Here is a 20,727-nt window from a genome sequence, read left to right on the forward strand (position 1 = left end):
CACACTGACGTCCCACTCACCAGGCTGAACAAGGAGAAGGTCACTGTAAGCTGCCTATCAGGTGCTAGAATCCGCCACATAACACAAGCACTCAGGTCACTCCACGGCAAGTACAAGTATGACACAGTCATTGTCCATGCTGGTGTGAACGACCTGAGACGTACCTCCCTGGACTACATGAAAAGAGACATAGAGGAGCTCTCTGATTATGTAGCCCAGGCAGGTATGACCCTGACCCTGAGCAGTATTCTTCCTTCACCACGAATGATGCCACAATATAGTGACAAGATGATCAGCTTTAACAATTGGCTTAATTTCTGGTGTCATTCAAAGGGGATCCAGTGTCTGTCTGCTTGGGATGACATGCTTGACAAGCCACGCTGCTTCGCAAGGGACGGCTTGCACCTGTCACCCTGGGATTCGGATATTGGCTAAGGCTCTTGCCACCCCATAGTGCCTTTTTAGGCAAGGCTCAAGTTCAAAACCTACCACCCTAGAAAACAAAAACGGGAAGAAACTAAGGGTAATGCTGCTCAATGCCAGAAGTCTAAATCTCAAAATGCATGCACTCGAGGCCCTTCTCAGTATGGAGAACATTGATGTCTGTGCTGTGACTGAAACCTGGTTCAAGGCTCCTGAGAGCACCCGGCACTATCAGGTTTTACCTCATATCATGCGTTCCAGCCCCAAAACCCAGACCATACCACAAAAGGAGGGGGTGTATCCATATTCATCAAGGATACCCACACCTCCAGGTTGGTGGCTACGCACGAAGCATTGGAAACCATCCAGGTGCAATTAACCATAGGCAAAACTGCTCTACAATTTGTAGCATGCTACAGGCCACCCTCTCAAACTCAGGAAATCCACACAGCCTTCCTGAAGACACTGGAGGGTATAAATGTATCACCAAACACCATCATATTGGGTGACTTCAACTACCAAATATAGACTGGGAACATTACTCAAGCCCCAACTTTCTAGCCCAAAGGTTCCTGGAGTTCATAAATTCAAATGCCATGGAACAACTAGTCACCGTCCCCACAAGAGGAGAAAATATACTAGATCTCATCATCACAAACATGGGGACAAAATGCTCCACACCGGAAGTATATCCCTCTTTGGTGAGATCAGATCATAAACTAATCTCACTAGAAATCCACATCCCGCCCCACCCCAAACAAAAAAGACCACAGTGAAGAACTTCTCTAAAGCAAACTTCACACTACTCAAGACAGGTGTGGTATCCTTCAAGGCCCCCGAGCCAATGGAAACCACAACCCAAGCTGCGGAAGCCCTTACAAATGCCTTCTATGAACACCTTCAGGACTGCATGGATCAAGCAATCCCAAATAAAACCAAGACTCTTTCCACCAAGGGCAAACGTCCAGTCTGGTGGACCCCAGCCATAAACAAACTTTACAATAAGAAGAGAAGGCTATTACATGATAGAGCAAAATCCCAAAAAGGGAAGGCATCTTTGATCAGTACTAGCAAGAAACTACGATCCCTCATAAAATCATCAAAGGCCAACTTTGAGAAAAAAATTGCCATAGATTCAAAAGACAATCATAAGGCCTTCTTCAGCTATGTCAGAAACCTGGGTGGAAACTCCCAGATATGCTCAGAATTAGTCCAAAATGATACAAAAATCACTGAGCCCACAGACATTGCCAACATACTGGCAGACAGGTTCAGCGCAAACTTCACCCCTCTCCCCCAAAAGGAGAGATAACTATCCCAACAGAGTGTAGCCTCCCAGACATCTCAAATGCGCAGGTGACAGCTGCTCTCTCAAAAGCAAAACACACAGCATCAAGGGGACCGGATGGTGTTCCCGGCTGTGTGCTACATGAACTCAATGAAGAACTAAACCCGCACATAAGGCAGCTGTTTAATCTTAGCCTTACCACAGGATATGTGCCCAAGGAGTGGCGTACGGCAACTGTGGTCCCACTCCACAAAGGTGGTGCCTCTACGGACCCTGGTAATTACCACCCCATAAGCTTAACAAGCCTGGTCTGCAAAGCTATGGAGAGGATCATAATGGAACTCATAAACAAGGACATAGGGGACTTGCAGACCTTGGACCCAACCCAGTTTGGCTTTGTCAAGGGCAGATCTTGCCTTTTGAACCTGGTTGACTTCTTTCAAACAGTTACCAAGGCCATTGATGAGGGAAAGGCAGTCCATACAGCCTACCTTGACCTTGCAAAAGCTTTCGACACAATACCCCACTCGGGTATCATAGAGAAACTTACCAGCTTAAATGTAAACCCATATGTCACAAGATGGGTTGCAAACTGGCTAAAGGACAGAACCCACAGGGTTAGAGTTGCTGGAGCCATGTCAGACTCCAAGCCAGTTACAAGTGGTGTCCCACAGGGCTCAGTCCTTGGCCCTCTATTGTTCGGCATCTACTTCTCAGAAGTACAGGCAAACATAGGAGGACTATGGCTGACAAAGTTTGCGGATGACTGCAAACTGGGTGCCATAGTGGATAGTACATCGGACACAGACATCCTTCAGAGGGGTCTCACAGAAACTGATAGCTGGTGCCAGAGCCATGGCCTGAAGTTAAACGCAAAAAAGTGTATAGTCATACCCTTCGGGAAAAACAAGGTAACCCCAAGCTACCATATAGGTGGCAACCCACTAAGTACAGAAGAGGTTATTAGGGACCTGGGTACCCAGGTTGACAGTGGCCTCTCGTTTGACACTCACGTTGCTAAAGTGGTTTGAAAGACCTTCTACATTGCCCATCTGATCATGAAGGGATGCACATCCAGATCAAGTGAGGTCATTGTTCCCCTGTACTCTTCACTTATCAGACCAATGATCGAGTACAATGCCCCATTCGGGATGTATCTCACCCGACACCTGCAGCACTTGGAGAGACCCCAAAAGTTCCTCACCAAAAGGATAAAGGGACTCCAAAACCTGTCATATACTGCCAGACTGAAGAAACTTCAACTCTATTCAGTTGCATACCGTCTGCTCAGAGGTGACCTGTGCCTGACATACAAGGCCATGACCAACCCAGAATTAATGGACATGCTCCACCTCAAAAAATCCAAATCCACCAGAACCACTAGAACAAGTGACTTAAACCTTAGCACGGATATAAATAGGACGTGCTGGAGGGATAGATTTATCACCCAGAGACTCCCCATGCTGTGGAATAAAATCCCAGTCCATGTGAGGCAGAGCACCTCGCTGGCTCTGTTCAAGAGAAATCTTGACCGGTGGATGGGAGATCGTAGGTTTACCCCAGGAATCATCTCTGTGTCACTGCTGGACAGAGGCACAACAAACTAATGGGCACATTATTTCTAACATACGGGGTGGCGTAAGCCACATAACTTTGGGCTAGGCTTATAAATGCCTTAGGGCAGATAGCCTAGTATAAACCTATGAACCTATGAACCTAAATGTACACAAAGGATCATTTACTACAGTGAGAGTTTTCACACCTCAACATGGCAGTGTGGGGGAAGGTCTGTCAATTCTTTTAGAACTACAAAACAATCCCTATACAAAAGCCTGCTATTTACCTATTTTCTTTTGCTGGAGGTAGCCAACAGCTATTTATGGCATAGAACAAGTTCTGACACTCACATAAATGAGGCTCAGTCAGGGAAATATAGAAGTGACTCTGTTACAGAAGGTGTTTTTAAGGTGTTTTTAGATGATAGTGCTTTACGGCCCGCCATTATTGGCATGAGAAAACAACACCACTTCCTTATGTCTAGCATGAATCATATAAACAGGACTTGAAATGTATTCTGGGAAGAAAGAATGAAAACAAGATCACATTACCAAGGCACGCCCCATCATCTAGCATTTTGAAAGAAAGACATTAAAATTGTAAAAAAAGCACTTGGAATGATTTTTGAAGCATTAAAATAGCTCAGAAAAAAAGATACAATTAATTTTTTTTTTTATTTCTAAGGTGGAGTTTTCCTTCAAACAGAGCAGCATTTAAGTTATAGAAACAAAAGTTAGAAGAGATTAAAGTGGGAATAGAAAATAATATTTACAAATGTACAGCATGTATCAAGCAACTCTACAAATGCAGTTTAAAAACAAAATAAAATAGTGTTTAACTGTGCAAATAAGAGCTAGTTGTTGCAGGCCTGATTTAACCATTGTTAAAGTTCCTTTTCCTTCTGAGCCTCTATCTTTTGAACATATGTTACAGCTCTTGATCCATAAACAACTGGCCTGTCTCTGGTAGGATCACAGGTCATATCATTCTGACAGAACTCTATTTACTGGTTGATTCACATCATAATATTTTAATGTCAGCGAATTTGTAAATAATTTCTTGAGTCTTTCAAAACTATTTTCTTGTTCTTAGCTCAATTCTCAGGCTGCATTATTTGACAGGATCATACACAAAACACTGATCAATAAATTAGAGCAACTAGTTATTGATGTACTCTTGATAAAATGGATAGTTGCATGGCTTACAAATAAGATATGGCAAGTATGATACAGCAATTGGACAGGTGAAATTCTTGGTTACATTCAGGGTGTCCCACATGGCTCTGTTCTAGGCCCTTACTTGTTTAGATTGTATATTTCAGACCTAACTTTTTCATCTGAGGTGTTCTACAGTCTATATGTAAATGATCTGAAACTGGGTAAACTAATTACATGTGTTACAGATAAGGCATGTCTGCAAAATACCTTGAATAAATTGACCATTTGGGCACAGGAGAACAATATGCTGATAAATACATCAGAAACTATGCATATGAGATTTGGGTGACGTAAATTGAAAGATGAATATTTAATACAGCACACAGTGATTGAAACTGTAGATTCATTTAAAAACCTGGATATATTGGTAGATCTAGCTTTGAGTTCTTCTAATCATATCAACCAGTTCATTAGTGATAGTTATTGAACTATAAGTTGTATAAAAAGATTTATAAAGAATTCAGAAATTAGGACGTCATTGTTTGTTAGTTACATTAGACCCAAACTTGTGTATGGAATAACAATATGGAAATCTTTTAAGAAAACAAGCATGAGTAAACTGGAAAGAATACAGTGGAAATATACCAAGGCATCCGTGGATGTAAAAATGTAAGTTATTATGAAAAACTGAAATATCAGAACTTGTACAGTGTCTCTGATAGAGATCTAAGAGGAGATCTAATTCAGGTATACATGGCATTTAGAGACAACTACCTCTGGGAATGTTTGGAATTATCAAAAAGTAGTAGAAAATCAAGCAGCAAATGTAGAAAATTCCATATGAATGAGAAGTGTACTAACTGGTTCTCTGAGAGAGCAGATGATGCATGGAACAGACTACCAAATTATATTAAACAAGCATTAGTTTAGATATTTTTAAGAACAGCCTGGACACTTTTTATGAAAACAAGTGTTTTGGTATATTGGAAGGCTTGAAGGGCATTAATGCCCGTGCTTGAAATATTTGTATGTATTTATGTATGAATGTCTTTTTCTAACAGACTTCTGAAACATAATGAAGTGAAAATTTTGCATGATCTATAAATGTCTGCTTTTCTTCTTCCATTGATATTTGCATTAATGCGCTAATGTTCTCAATCTTCAGTCCCTTTCACTTTAGGAAATTACCTATTTAGTCCATTCTTGTCACTATCATTTTACATTTATTCATACTTAACTTGAAATTGTGGTATCTTAATCTGTTTAGGAGCTATATGACTCTTTTGTCAAGCTCTTCTTGTGTCTGGTCCCACAATAATAACTTATTATTTGGATCTGCAACACTTTCCAAACCTTTAATTACCTATGCAGCAGCTCTTAGAAGCATGCCTGGTAGGTACTAATGGCATACAAAATGTAAGTCTATGGAACCAATAACTTCCTGATAGAGTATTAAATGTACACAACTCAAAGATTTCTTTATCATGTTTTATCTGACAGAATGCCTGCTTTGCATGTAGAATGGAAAAGAACCTAGCATTTGGCATTGCTGAGACTACATATTCAACAGTAAGTAAGGAGTTATGCTTGCTTTTCATAGGTTCATAGGTTCATAGGTTGGTACTAGGCTATCAACCCTAGGCACTATATAAGCCTAGCCAAACAAGTCCCCCGATATTTCTTCCCACAATATTTACTTCCCTGGACCCCTGTCTAGCAGGGCGACTGACATGATCCCCGGGGTGAATTTCCTATCTCCCATCCAATCATCAAAGTTCCTTTTGAAGAGAGCCAAGGAGGTGGTCTGCTTGACATGTATAGGCAGTCTGTTCCAGAGCATAGGGAGTCCCTGGGTCAGGAACCTATCCCTCCAGCATGTTTTGTTCATTGTGATGACAAGGTTTAGATCCCTGGAGCATGTGGCTCTGAGGGATTGGAATTTTTTTAAGTGGTGCATGTCCAACAGCTGAGGGTTTGACATGGCCTTGTATGTTAAGCAGATATCGCCTCTGAGTAGACGATATGCCACAGAGTATAGCTGGAGTTTTTTTAGATGGTCAGCATTGGGCATTTGCTTTAGGCCTGTAATTCTTTTAGTGAGGTATTTCTGTGGCCTTTCCAGCTGTTGCAGATGTCTTGTGAGGTACATACCAAATGGGGCGTTGTACTCTATAATGGGTCTAATGAGGGATGAGTACAGTGGGACAATGACCTCCTTTTTTCTGGATGAAAAGGCCTTAGTGATGAGGTGTGCCACATAGAAGGATTGCCTGACTGTTGTGGCGATGTAGTTATCGAAGGTGAGACCACTGTCCACCTGTGTACCTAAGTCTCTCATCACACTTTCAGTATTTAGTGTACTGCCACCTATGTGGTAATTCATGGGTACATGTTTTTTCCCAAAGGGGATAACTATACATCTCTTGGCATTAAGCTTGAGCCCATGGCTCTGGCACCAAGCATCTGTTTCTGTAAGGCCTTTTGTAGAATATCCACATCATTTGGGGATTCAGTAATGGCTCCCAGTTTGCAGTCATCTGTGAACTTTGTTAGCCAGAGTCCCTTAGTGCTGGCCTGTACTTCAGAGAAGTAGATGCCAAACAAGAGCGGTCACAGGACTGAACCCTGAGGTACTCCACTTGTCACTTGTCTGGAGCTGGATTTTGAGTTGGCTACTTTTACAGTCTGGGTTCTGTCATTAAGCCAGCTGGCAACCCATCGAGTGACGTAGGGATTTATGACCAGCTTAGTAAGTTTGTCTATGATTCCAGAGTGGGGGATGGTGTTGAATGCCTTGGCAAGGTCCAGATAGGCTGTGTGGACCGCCTTACCCTTGCCCACAGCTCTGGAGACTGATTCAAAGAAGTCACTCAGGTTCAGGATCGGCCCTTCACAAACCCAAACTGGGTGGGGTCCAGTGTTTGAAGGTTGCCAATGTCTTTGTTTATAAGTTCCATGATAACGCATTCCATGCCCTTGCAGATCAGGCTCATCAGACTGATGGGACGGTAGTTCCCGGAATCCAAGGTGGATCCCCCCTTGTGGAGTGGGATAACTGTAGCTGTGTATCACTCAGTGGGCATGAAGCCTGAAGTAAGGCTATGATTAAACATGACACTTAGGTAAGGTGCCAGTTTATTTTGTAGTTTATGTAGTACACAGCCCGGGATGTCATCTGGCCCCATGGATGCTGTATTCTTAGCTTTGGAGAGTGCAGTTTCTACCTGTGTGGCCATGATTACTGGAATTTAGCAATCTTTTGGTATTGAGATGGGCCCTTTAGGGGGTGAGGGGGGGTGAAGCTGGCACTAAATTGCTCTGGCAACATATTGGCAATATCCTTGGGATCAGTATATTTAATGCCATTCTGTTGTAGCTCAGAGCAGATCTGAGCATTGCCATTTAGATTCTTGACATAACTATAGAATGCCTTGTGGTTGTCTTTGGAATCTTTGGCAATTATATTTTCGTAACTAGCTTTGGAGGATTTTATGAGGGATCTTAGCTTCTTACTGAGGCTGGTAAGGGAGGTTTTTGCATCCTGGGATTTTCCTCTTTTCTGCAACAGTTTCTTTCTTCTGTTGTATAGTTTGTTTATGGCAGAGGACCACCAGTTTGGCTTCCTTTTTTTGGAGGAGAGCGTCTTGGTTCTATTTGGGATGGCACAATTTATGCACAAGTGGATGTGCTCGTACAGTGCCTTAGTGTAGGATTCAGCAGTCAAACTTTCAGCTCCTGTCTGCATGGGTGCCATGAAGTTTGTCTCTTCTGACTTAAGGAGCATGAAGTTGGCTTTGGAGAAATTTTTACGGAGGTTTCCTTACTGGGGGGTGGGGGTGAGATTTGGATGTCAAGGGTGATTTGCTTATGGTCAGACCTGACCAATGAGGGGGGTGACCACTAATGTGGAGCATCTATCTCCCATGCTGGTAATGACCAGGTCTAGAATCCTGGAGCCCCTGGTGGGACAATGGATTAGTTGATCCAGGGCGTTGGAATTTATGAAGTCCAAGAACCGTTGGGAAAAGGTGTTGGTACACAAGTAGTTTTCCCAGTTAATGGCAGGGTAGTTGAAATCACCCATTGTTAGGGTGTTTGGTTGTATCTTAATATTTTCCAGTATGTTTAGAAAGGTGTAGTGAGAATTTTGGGGCATGGTGGGGGATCTGTAGCAAGCTACAATTTGGATTGCAGTCTTACCTAGTGTTAGTTTCACCTGGAGAATTTCAGATGCACTGTGTTGGGCAACTAGCCTGGAGGTATGAATATCCTTGGTGAATATGGACACTACTCCACCTTTAGTGTTTCAGTCTTGGTTTGGTGGCCAAAAAGTGTGGTAAGAGCTGTAGCCTGTTATTGCAGGGGTGATCTCTGGAGCCTTGAACCAGGTCTCAGTTACTGTACAGATATTGATGTTCTCCATTTTTAGGAGTGCCTCGAGAGAGTGTATTTTGAGGTTTAGACTTCTAACATTGAGTAGCATTACCTTCAGATTTTGCATGCTTGTATCTGTTACAGTGGTGGTTTTGTCCTTTGAACCTTGCCTAAAAAAGGCACTATAGGGGTGGCAAGAGCTTTAGCCAGTAACCTGAATTTCAGGGGTGACAGGTGCAGACCATCTCTGGCAAAGCATCATGGTTTGTTGATCATGTCATCCCAGGTAGACAGATACTGGATCCACTTTGAATGACACCAGAAGCTTAGCCAATTGTTTAAGTCAGTAATTTAGTCATCCTATTCAGATTTTGTGGATGAATACAAATATAAATCATGTTTTGCTTTGAATTGCTAACCAAATTATTTATAGGTTCACAGGTTCATAGGTGATTACTAGGCTAGTGACTTGGAGGCTTTTTAAGCTTAACCATGCTTTCGAAATATATTGGGCAGGTTTTACTACCCTAGGGTTATTTTAAAGGGTATGTGTAAGCTTAGGCATGAGTAGTCAAGAATTCACAGGCTGCCTCTTGTCTAATAGAGTCATAGGTGCCAGACGAGGGATACATTTTTGATTCCCATCCACCTTGTCCAAGTTTCATTTGAATTAGGTTACGGAAGAATTCTGATTCACATGGAGGGGACACCTGTTCCAGAGATGGGATATTCCATGAGATGCATACCTAACCCTCCAAAATGTCCTTTTTATTTTGTAGACAAGGTTTAAGTCCCCTCAACTGGGAAATTTTAATGGTATTTGTTTTGCAGATGTGCAACAGGTCTACCAGACTGAGATTAGAGGAAGTAGGACATGTTTACACCCTATATTCTATTTGTGACAAACCTCTGTGGATTATCCAGTTGCAGCATATGCCTGGTCAGGTATATATAGAAGTGGGAGTTGTACTCAATTATTGGTCAGGTGAGGGCTGAGTACAGTGGAACAATTCAAACTAAAAAACAAAGTCCGCTCAGGCAAACACTACTCGCCACTCTTTATTTAAATGTTAATAACTTGTCCAACATTTTCGTCTAAACCGATGGTTAGACTTCTTCAGAAAACTGGCAAACATCAGTACAATGGTGAACGCTTGTTTAAATAGCAAGCAATTGCTAAATGCCCGCCAAAATTCAAACAGTGAATAGTTTTCTTAAAGTAAAACTACTGTTTTAAAAATATATAAAAGTAGACTCTGTGTAAACAATACGCTATATATAAACAGCTATGTATGTTGTAAATATTAAATTTAAATTTAAAAGTGAATTTAAAAATGAGTTTAAAGATTTTTAATAATTGTTTTCCTGGGTTTGTTCTAGATAAAAAATATAAAAATTTGTTTTGTTATTTTTATTGTTTGTGTTATTAAAATACTTTATTTTGCAAATTGAAAGGAGGTTAAAAAATGAAGAATGACATCCTAACATAACCCTAAAATTTAAAAACAAATGATATATGAATATACCAGTATCAATGAATAATAATAAAAAACTCTCTACACAATAACAAAACATTTTTTGGGGTTACGCTAGTAATGTGCAGCGACTTTTACAAACAAAACAATTATTAGTAAGCTTTAATTATTAGTGCATATTCTTTTGGGGAACCAAGTTATTTTGTAGTCTAAACTATTAATTTATCTATAACGAAAAATGTCAATAAATGTATGATATCCATCTAAAAAAATCGTTAAACATGTATTATCATAAATTGATTAAATATAAAAATGGAATAAGAACCACATAAATATGGAGCTTTATAGCAGAGATTCTCCTTAAAATTACTTATTTATATTAATATTAAATTATTGTATGTCAACACGATAATAACTTTTTGAGGTGTTTAAAAGTCATTCGATATTAAATTTTAGAATTTTTAACTATGTGCATATTATATATATATAAGCGTAGATATACAACCAAGTGTCTTCTGTAATTATTAAATGAAAGTGTGATCTATTGTTACATTAAAGTGTTAGTGACTATCTCTCTAGACTTCTTAGTTTTAGCAAGCTCATAATTGAGCATTTCTCATTGAGGCCTGGGTGAGTGAAGGCATTCAATTTAATCTGCCAAAGCAGTTCACATTTCTCCAATAATAAGTTAAATGGACCCCCCTCTGTTTCTTGCTTAAGTTGATGAATTACTTTAAAGCAAAATTTATGTTCAGGATATTCCATAACATGTCTTGCTAAAGCATTGTCCTCCTTGTGCAGATTGATACTTCTCAAATGCTCATACACTCTATCCCTTAGCCTTTGCTCCGTCTTTTCCACGTAAAAGCAGGGACAACCCTGGCACATGGCTAAGTACACTATTCCTTTAGAGTTACAACTGAATTTCCCTTTTGTGTAAATTTTATATCCATTGATGATTGTTGACATTCTTGGAGTCATATACAGGCAAAAGGGACAATTTCCACATTGTCCTATTCCTCTATTCAAGACTGATGTTTTATCATTATTGTACTTTTGCAGTATATTTTTAAGACTGAAGCCCTTCTTGCATATAATTTTAGGCTCAAAGCCCAATTTACAGGTTAATGGATAGTCATTATTAAGAATGTTCTAGTTCTTCAATATGATTTCTTTAATGCTGCCAAAATCCATAGAGAACCTTAATATACACGCTGAGTTAAAGTTTTCACTATTAGATTGTCCTCTTGGCATCATTTGCACAAGATCAATAATTTGAACCCCTTCTTTTAGAATATCAACATCTTTTTGGTTTAATATAGGTATAAAATAACCCATTTGACTTTTTATTTTGACTTCTTCTACTATGGGGTCCAGAAAACATGGTGGATAATGCCTGTTGATAAACATTTGTTTTAATAATAAGCATTCCTGCTCAAAATCTGAATCTATTGTAATCATCCATGCCGCTCTAACGAGCTGACCATTTACCACCTATTTTTTCTGATGTATTGGATGTGCATGGGAGAAGTGCAAGAATTTATTGGAATAAATTGGTTTTCTAAAAATATTCGCTTCATACCTTTTATTTGTTCTATTTTTAATCAGCTTAACATCTAGGTAAGCAATGGATTCTTCATTATAAGTATGGGTAAATCGTAAAAATTTTGTACTGTCATTGAATAAATTTATGATGTCTTTTGCGTGATTTTCATCTCCTTGGAAAGTTATAAAGATGTCATCTATGCATCTAGCATAGAAAATTATTGTCTTCTTGAAAAAAGTGTTGTTGAAAATGAAATTTTTCTCCCAATAGAACATCACTAGATTCGCAAAGCTCGATCCACACGGGGATCCCATTGCCACTCCTTTCTTTTGTTTGTAAAATTATTTTTCAAATAAGATGAAATTGTAAGACAAAATTATATCCAATAGTTCTCCTACCAGAGCTATTTCTTCTGGTTTTGCATTTTTATTATGAATGTTTGCTAATACCCAATCCATTCCTTGTTGATGGGGAATGCTAGTGTAAAGTTCCTTCACATCCACTGTGATAAAGTTATTATCTTGTTGGTATTTCAAATTATTTATCTTTTCTAAAAAGTCCCATGAATCCTTCACTATCCATTCATCCTTAATTACATATTTCTTAAGGGTCATATCCACATACTTAGCACAAGCATATGTGGAGAATCTTCTGCCATCCACTATTGGTCTAAATGGTGGATTATAGATGTTTTTGTGAATTTTTGGCACTCCAAAAACTGTTGGTACTCTTGGGGCTTCTATCATGAGATAGTTGAACAGATGTGAGTCAATCCTTGCTTCAATGAGCAGTTCATTCAACAAGCTCTTGATGAATTGATTGGATCTATTATATTCATTAAGTGATGATTCTTCATAAACATCTGATCTTAAAAGATCCATAATTTTGTTGTTATAATCCAACATATCCATGATCACCAGCCCCCCTCCCATATCTGGATTCATGATTCTTACATTGGTTGACGAGAGTAATTTGATGTTATCTCTCTCATCTTTAGATAAATTATATGAATATTTTTTTCTTTTTCTGATGCAATTGTCTTAAATCAATTTCACACATTGTCTCAAATGTGTGAAGTGTGTTATGCAAAGGTGGGTTATAACAACTAGCTACTCTTAATGGATTAGTTGTTAGGTTCTGATTTCCCAAAAGTTGTTTGAGATTCAATTTCCTAACAAATATTTTAATATCACATATAGTATGAGCTATATCCATTTTATTAGAAGGAACAAAGGTTAAACCCTTTGCTAAAATATCGGCTTGTTGTACCAAAACAAAAAAAGACGAGAAATTGTAAATTGTAAAATCTTGTTGTGTATTTTTGACTAATACCAACACATTTGGTTCTACATCACATATTATCTCTTGTGGTTGTGATTCTTCCTCCTGTTCCATTGCTTCCTTTGATTCCATCGTGGAAAACCCTGCCCAGGGTTTGACGTAGATTCTTGTTGGTTATTATTATGCTTCTTATTATTGTTGTTGTTTTGATTGTTATTATTATACCGTTGCTTTATTCTGTCGCTTCGCCTTACACTTTCCTCTTGTGCCTCTTCTCTATGAGCATTAGCATGTGTGACTGGTTGTTGTGAGTCAATTTCAGATGTTACAGCAGAATTGTGCATAGCCACTACCTGTTCTGTTTCTGTATTATTAGACGAATGATCATTAGCCTGAAAGTGTGCCTTCGGTGGTGTAGGATATGCTGTACCTGCTTTATATTGAGCTTGATCTCTTTGAAGTTTTTTAATCTTGTTAGCCCTTATCTTTTCCAAATGTTGTTCAATACTTTGAAAACAACGTTGATAGTCATACTTATATCTTGGGAAATCCATATGTTCTTTAATTTGTTTGTCTATAACCTCTATTTCAGATTCCAAATCTTTCATTGTAAAAGTATAGTGTTTAATCATTGTTTGCAACAATGCATTCCATTTTGATTAAATAACTTGATCAAATCTTGGTGGAAAGGTGAACCTGGAATCAATCCCATAGGGTATCTCCAGGTTCTAAGTCCCTTAGGGACTATTTCCAATTTCAAGCATTCCTGAAATTATTCTATTTCTAAACTAAGTTTTTTATATTTCAACATACTTGAATCCAATAAATTCAATAGTTCTGAGACTGGTATCTCCAGTTCATTATCTTGAACTGTTTTGTTGTTCAAAGTATTATTTTCCTACAACCCTGTGGGTGCCATTAACCAGTCCTTCAAATTAGTCGTTGGTCTAATTGAATTAGACAAAGCACGTTGTTGAAAGTTAGTGGGAAACATATTACTGGTTGTTGGCTTGATACTGCTCTCAGTGTCATGCCCTCTTTGGCTGCCATTATCCATACTTGTATTTAACATCTGTATTTGTTGCAACTGTTGCCCTGATGATATGCTTACAGTTGTATATTGTACAGATCTTGTTTGCTTTGTTCGTTGTCCTGGTGTAATATCACTACATTCCACCTTCTCCAAACTTGGAGTAGGCATACACCTTTGTTCCTCTTGTCTCTGCTGCTCCGTTGTTAAAACGACCGTTCGGTCCTGCTGCTTATTGTTTTGTTGCACTGCCATCAACAAATCCAGCCTCTCATTCATGTTGTCTAATTTTTCAGAGAGAAGCTGTACCAATAAACTTAATTCATTCAAAGATCCGCTCTCTCCTTCTTGCATAAGATTAAAAATCCCAGGCATATTATCCAGCGAGTTATTGAGCATATTGTTTGCCATAGCGGAAAAGAAACTAAAACAACTACAGGTATTCCAAACCAACTCAAACTAAAAAACAAAGTCCACTCAGGCAAACACTACTCACCACTCTTTATTTAAACGTTAATAACTTGTCCAACGTTTTCGTCTAAACCGATGGTTAGACTTCTTCAGAAAACTGGCAAACATCAGTACAATGGTGAACACTTGTTTAAATAGCAAGCAATTGCTAAATGCCCGCCAAAATTCAAACAGTGAATAGTTTTCTTAAAGTAAAACTACTGTTTTAAAAATATATAAAAGTAGACTCTGTGTAAACAATACGCTATATATAAACAACTATGTATGTTGTAAATATTAAATTTACATTTAAAAGTGAATTTAAAAATGAGTTTAAAGATTTTTAATAATTGTTTTCCTGGGTTTGTTCTAGATAAAAAATATTAAAAAATGTTTTGTTATTTTTATTGTTTGTGTTATTAAAATACTTTATTTTGCAAATTGAAAGGAGGTTAAAAAATGAAGAATGACATCCTAGCATAACCCTAAAATTTAAAAACAAATGATATATGAATATACCAATATCAATGAATAATAATAAAAAACACTCTACAGTGGAACAATGACATCCTTGGACTTAGATGACATACCCTTGCTTATAACATGTGCAACATAGAATGAGTTCCTTACTACTGTGGAAGCATGATGGTCAAAGTCCATGTTGTTGTTTACATGCGTTTCCAAATGCTTGATCACTGGGTCTCCTCTTATGGGTGCATTATCAATGTGGTAGTTTCCAAAGATAGCCATCTTCCCAAAGGAAACTTTTGTCCATTTACCAAAAAACCACAACATGAAGAAAAATTATGAAAAACCAAACTACTCAGCCAGGAAAAAAGCTGCACCATGATCTCTGTATCTCAAATGGTTTAATAAAAGAACTCTGGTGCCTCTGCACAAACCAGCCTTCCAACAGTAACAATGTAATCACTACATATCACTTCTATATATATAACATACAATTACACTCAATTAAACAATTAATCACAAATTTAGGAAGATTTAAAAAAAAACCCTTCCAATTACATTCACTATTCAAACCTGATGGAAACAATGTATTAAATTTCAAAATATACAGTGTTTCTTTATACAATAATTTCTTTTTTGCATTACCCTCCTCTTTATCTATAATTTGTTCTAAAATTATATTTTATATAGAAATTATATAAAAAGTAATTATGTGCTGCCACTATAAGTCGGCCTGGGGGAGAGCTCACATTTGTATGAATTTTGGGCAAACAATAAAACTTAGCCAAAGAGCTACCCTCAGTATCAAATTTATATTTAATATCTTGCCTATGAAATAACCTAACCTGAAGCCCTTGTTAATTCTTTAAAATTCACAACAGCTTGCTGGAAATCATTGTCATTAACCTCCCTATAAACTTTTCCATCAGACAAGTGGTCCATGCACATTTTAAGGTATTGTTTATAATGCATTACAACAACTTTCCGACCCTTGTCTGAGGGTTTTATGACAATATCTTGTCTGTTACATAAACTCAATAGTGCTTGCCATTCACGTTTACTCAAATTGTACAATACATTTTACTTTATAGTAAAAAATTCCTTCATCATATTTTCCAAAGCAAAATTAATAATTTTTGAGAACTGAACTATAATTTGATTAGAAAAAGGACAGATAAAAGTGCTTTTTTGAGAAACATTCCCCGTATCCAATGTACAGTATACATTAAAGTTGTTTACAGAGTCAGTAGAAGAATTACAAGAAAAAAACTCTTGCTTCATCATCTACACTAATAGACATATCTAATAGCTCATTCACATTGTCGCAATCAATATCAGACTTATAATAATTAACTAAATGCAATTTTCTTACTAGTTTAAAAAATTCAGCTTTTAGAAAATGTGCTCTAGGTAGAGCAGTGGGAATGAACTAAAGCCCACATTGTAAAATGAACATTTCCATATCACTCAAGTCCACCTCAGACAAATTCAGAACTGAATTGTACATTTCACATCTTTCTGTTTGTTTGATAATAGTACAAATATGTTCAACATTAATATTTAGTCCTCTCACTATGTTGTTTAAATTGTTGTGCATCTCTGTTCCCATCAAAACAATGTTTATATCTGTAATTCTGCTTCCCTTGTTTGCCTTGGCTGTGAAAAGTATTATTCAAATAAGATGGTTGTCTAGGTACTGGTAAAGGTGAATATTCATTTCCTTACTTTTGTCCATTTCTTGGCATTGAGTTTTAGACCTTGGCTGTGGCACAAGTTATTGGTCAGTGTCTGGTCTTCTTGAAGGACATTTGTATCTTTGGAGGATTCTTTTTTTTTTCCTCAAATATTTTTTTTTTATTTTCAATTAAAATAACATTTACATAATATTTTTAAATATAATTTAAACAACTATATACAATATTTATAATAGTCTGACTTTCAGTTATATACACTGTATGTTATTAAATATAGAATTAACAGATCAGTTATCAGAGATACAATATTGATTATTGCAGAGTGTCCAACAAAGATATAACTTTCTTCCAAGGATTATTTACCAATGGCCTGGGAAAGATTCGTAGTTCTTTGATTTTTATTTCCATCGATGCAGTTGTCTTCAGTAAAGTGTAGCATTCTTCAAAGGTCGGGGTGCATTTGAATTCCACCTTCTGGTTACGCATTTCCTAGATATAGCAAGTATTGTCCATAACAAATACATATTTGTCTTATTCAGGTAGGGACCTTCATTTGCATTTAGTATAATCAATACTTTAGTTAAGGTAAAGGATTCATTAAATAAAGCTTGTAAAAATGATTTATTCCATTCCAATATGATTTAATTTTATTACATTCATAAAAAATATGAATCCAGTCTGCTTTATTTGACTTTTCACACCTCCAGCAAAAAACATTTGTAGTAGTACTGATCTTTTTAATTCTATCTGGTGTTATAAATGCTCTATGTAAGTATTTTCAATTAAATATTTTCCAGTACTGTGTGTTAGAGGTGTAATTAACTGATAGTAAGATGTTAGTTTTAATTTCTTCTGTTAACTGCAATGATTGACCTTTTCTTAAGAACTGCCAGTATGATGGTTTGGTAATTGTTTTATATGTTATTAACTCTTTATATAGATTTGAAATGGAATTTTTCTTTTCACAACTATTATATATAAATTCATACAGAAAATTTATTAGATTTGGAATATCTTTAAATGAGGAATTATTAATTAATCTGCATAAATCTTGAGTGTACATTAGAATGCTTTCTAAGGTTAACCAGTCCTGTGTTAGAATATTGTAAGCAGTTTTTATCATATGTATATCTAAAACATTTAATTTATTTATACATTGAAACCAGCATAAGAATCAATTTTGTTCCCAGGAGGTTATTGTGTCCTTATATATTTTGTGAGGAAAGTTCTTAGTGATGGTAAATGGGGTTAAAAGGTCAAACTAAAGTTTTAGATCTATGTTTGCATTGATGTTTCCTAAAATAATTGATGTAATGATTAATCAGTGTTGTTTTAAAAGGTTTTGTTATATTATATCGTATACTTATGCATAGTATGTACCAGGGTTTGTTTGATTTGTCTACTATTATTTTTTTAACAGATTAAATTAATTTGTTTATATAGCCATTGTTAATTCTTTACACTTGGCAAAATAATTTGGGTTTATCCAGTCTATTGTAGTTTTAAGCACAGATGCTTTTAAATATGTTTCTATTTCTGGGAAGTTCAATCCTCCCTGTTTCCAGTATCTAATGTGATGAGTTAGAGCTACTCTATTCTTTTTGGGATACCATAAAAATGTTATTAAACATGAGTTTATTTCTTTAAGAATGCATCTTTCAGGAATTAACTGTATTGCTAATTTTACATATAGTATTTTTGGCAATAAGACATTTTTTATTAATTGCAATCTGTCTTCAAAAGTTAATATACTTTTGTTCCACTTTTCTATATATATTTTATTGCTTCAATAATGTTTTTATAATTTATTAATATTGTTTCATTTATATTTTTGCATAACACTATTCCTAAATAATTTAGCATAAGTTCCTATTTTCCTATGATGGATTTATCTGTAACTTGTAGTTCTTTTTTCTTATTTAAAACTAGACATTTTGATTTTGATCTATTAAAGTGTAGACCTGAAATCTTATAAAATTTCTCCATTACTTCTTCTAGCTCTCCTAATGACTCTCTGAAGTTTGATAGGGTTAATAAAATATCATCAGCAAAAAGCATTATTTTAGATATGTACTGATCATATACTTCTATTCCTTTAATTCTTGGATTATTGCGTATTATTTCAGCAAGTATTAGTATAGCCAAATCAAATAAAATAGGAGAAAGGGGGTATCCTTGTTTAGTACCTTTCGTTATATGGATAGACTCTGAGGTGAAAGGACCTAATTTAATGTAGGCTAAGTTATTAATATATACGTTTGTTAGTAATAAGATGAAGGGAGGAGGAAATTCAAATAATGCTAAAGTTTTAAATAGATTATTCTCAGTGGAGGGAATCAAAGGCATTTTCTATGTCTAATCCGATTACAAGTGTTTCTCTATCTTCCTTATTCACATAATCTATAAGAGTAAGTATATTTTAATATTATCATGTGTGTGTCTGTTATATAAAAATCCAGTTTGATCATTATTAATTGTCTTTGAAAGTGGGATTTTCATTCTGTTAGCTAGGAGTGACATAAATATTTTGCAATCATTATTCAGTAATGATATAGGTCTGTATGAGGTGCAAAGCTCTGATGGTTTATGATCTTTTAGAATTGGTGTTATGAGAGAATATTTCCATGAGGGTGGCATTTTTGCTTCTGTCTGGACTTCTAGCAAAGTTTTATGAAAAAGGGAGATTACTGTTGAAGGGAAGTGTTTGTAAATTTCCGTAATTATACCATCTATCCCTGGAGCTTTGTTATATTTGCTTTCTTTTATCTTGTCATCAATTTCTTTGTAGGATATAGGTTTTTGTAGGTCTAGTTTTAAGTTTTCAGGAATGTTTTTTATATTGATAAGGTTTGTATCTAAGTTTATTTTGTTGGTATCTAAATCTTCTTTTTTGAATTGTTCCATATAATGGAACCAAAATGCTTCAAGGATGTCTCCTATATCTGATACTGTTTTTCCCTTTCTTTTCATGATATATACTACCAATGTTATTTGCATTAGATTGTGCTTTAATTATTGTAGATAAGTTATTTAAATATCTGGGGGATGTGGCTAATGAGTTTATTTTTAATTTTTCCAAGGCTAGACAAGTTTTGTGTGTTAGAATTTCATTATATTTTTTATTTAATTCCTCTATTTCTTTTTTGAATTCTGGACAATTCTGATTTTTTTTTTTTTTAGATTTTGCTGTCAAGAGTCAGGTCTGCAAGTCTAATGATTCAGTTTCCCACTCTCTAACTTTGTTTTTGGACCAGTCTTACCAAATAAATACGCCTTTAATGAGTCCCAAACCATGACTCTACTGATTTCTGTTGTAGTATTAATTTCTAGAAATAATTGTAGTTCTGACAACATCCAGGGCCTGAATTCTTTAATTTTTGTGATATATGATGGAATTCTAGTTGCGAGGATTAAAGGTTTAAACTCTATTTGGAGCTTCATTATCAGAGAGTCATGATCTGAGAAGGGGCATGGAACTATTGAGAAGTTGAGGATTTTTGTTTGTAAATCTTGAACTATGAATAATTTGTCTATTCTGGCTTGTGTTCCAAATCTATGGTCTTTATGGGAAAATAATAAGGATTTATCATCTTTTACTTTAAAAGTGTCTATTAAATTAAATGAATCAATCCATCTTTTTAAGGATTTTGAAATAGTTGCTATGCGAAAAGACTTCTTGGTGGTTTCAGAAGCTTCTAAGGTACAATTAAAGTCTCTTCCCAGTATAAGATTTCCTTTATAATTGTTGGAAATAAAATCTAGGTGTTTTTTTAACAGTTCCTGCTCCAATTCCTTGGACCCAATATAAATTAGCTAAGGTCCATATTCTGTTATTAAATTTAATTATAACAAATGCTAGTAGACCTTCTTTGTCTTCATATTTATAAATAACTTTTGGAGTGATTATGTTTTTCTTCCAGAGAATTGATACTCCTTTTGTCTTTGTTCTATAAGGGATTGAGCTAAGATTGTATAGTCCTTAGG

This window comes from Protopterus annectens, chromosome 3.part1, assembly GCF_019279795.1.
Source record: "Protopterus annectens isolate FY-2018-M chromosome 3.part1, PAN1.0, whole genome shotgun sequence".
NCBI lineage: Eukaryota > Metazoa > Chordata > Ceratodontiformes > Protopteridae > Protopterus > Protopterus annectens.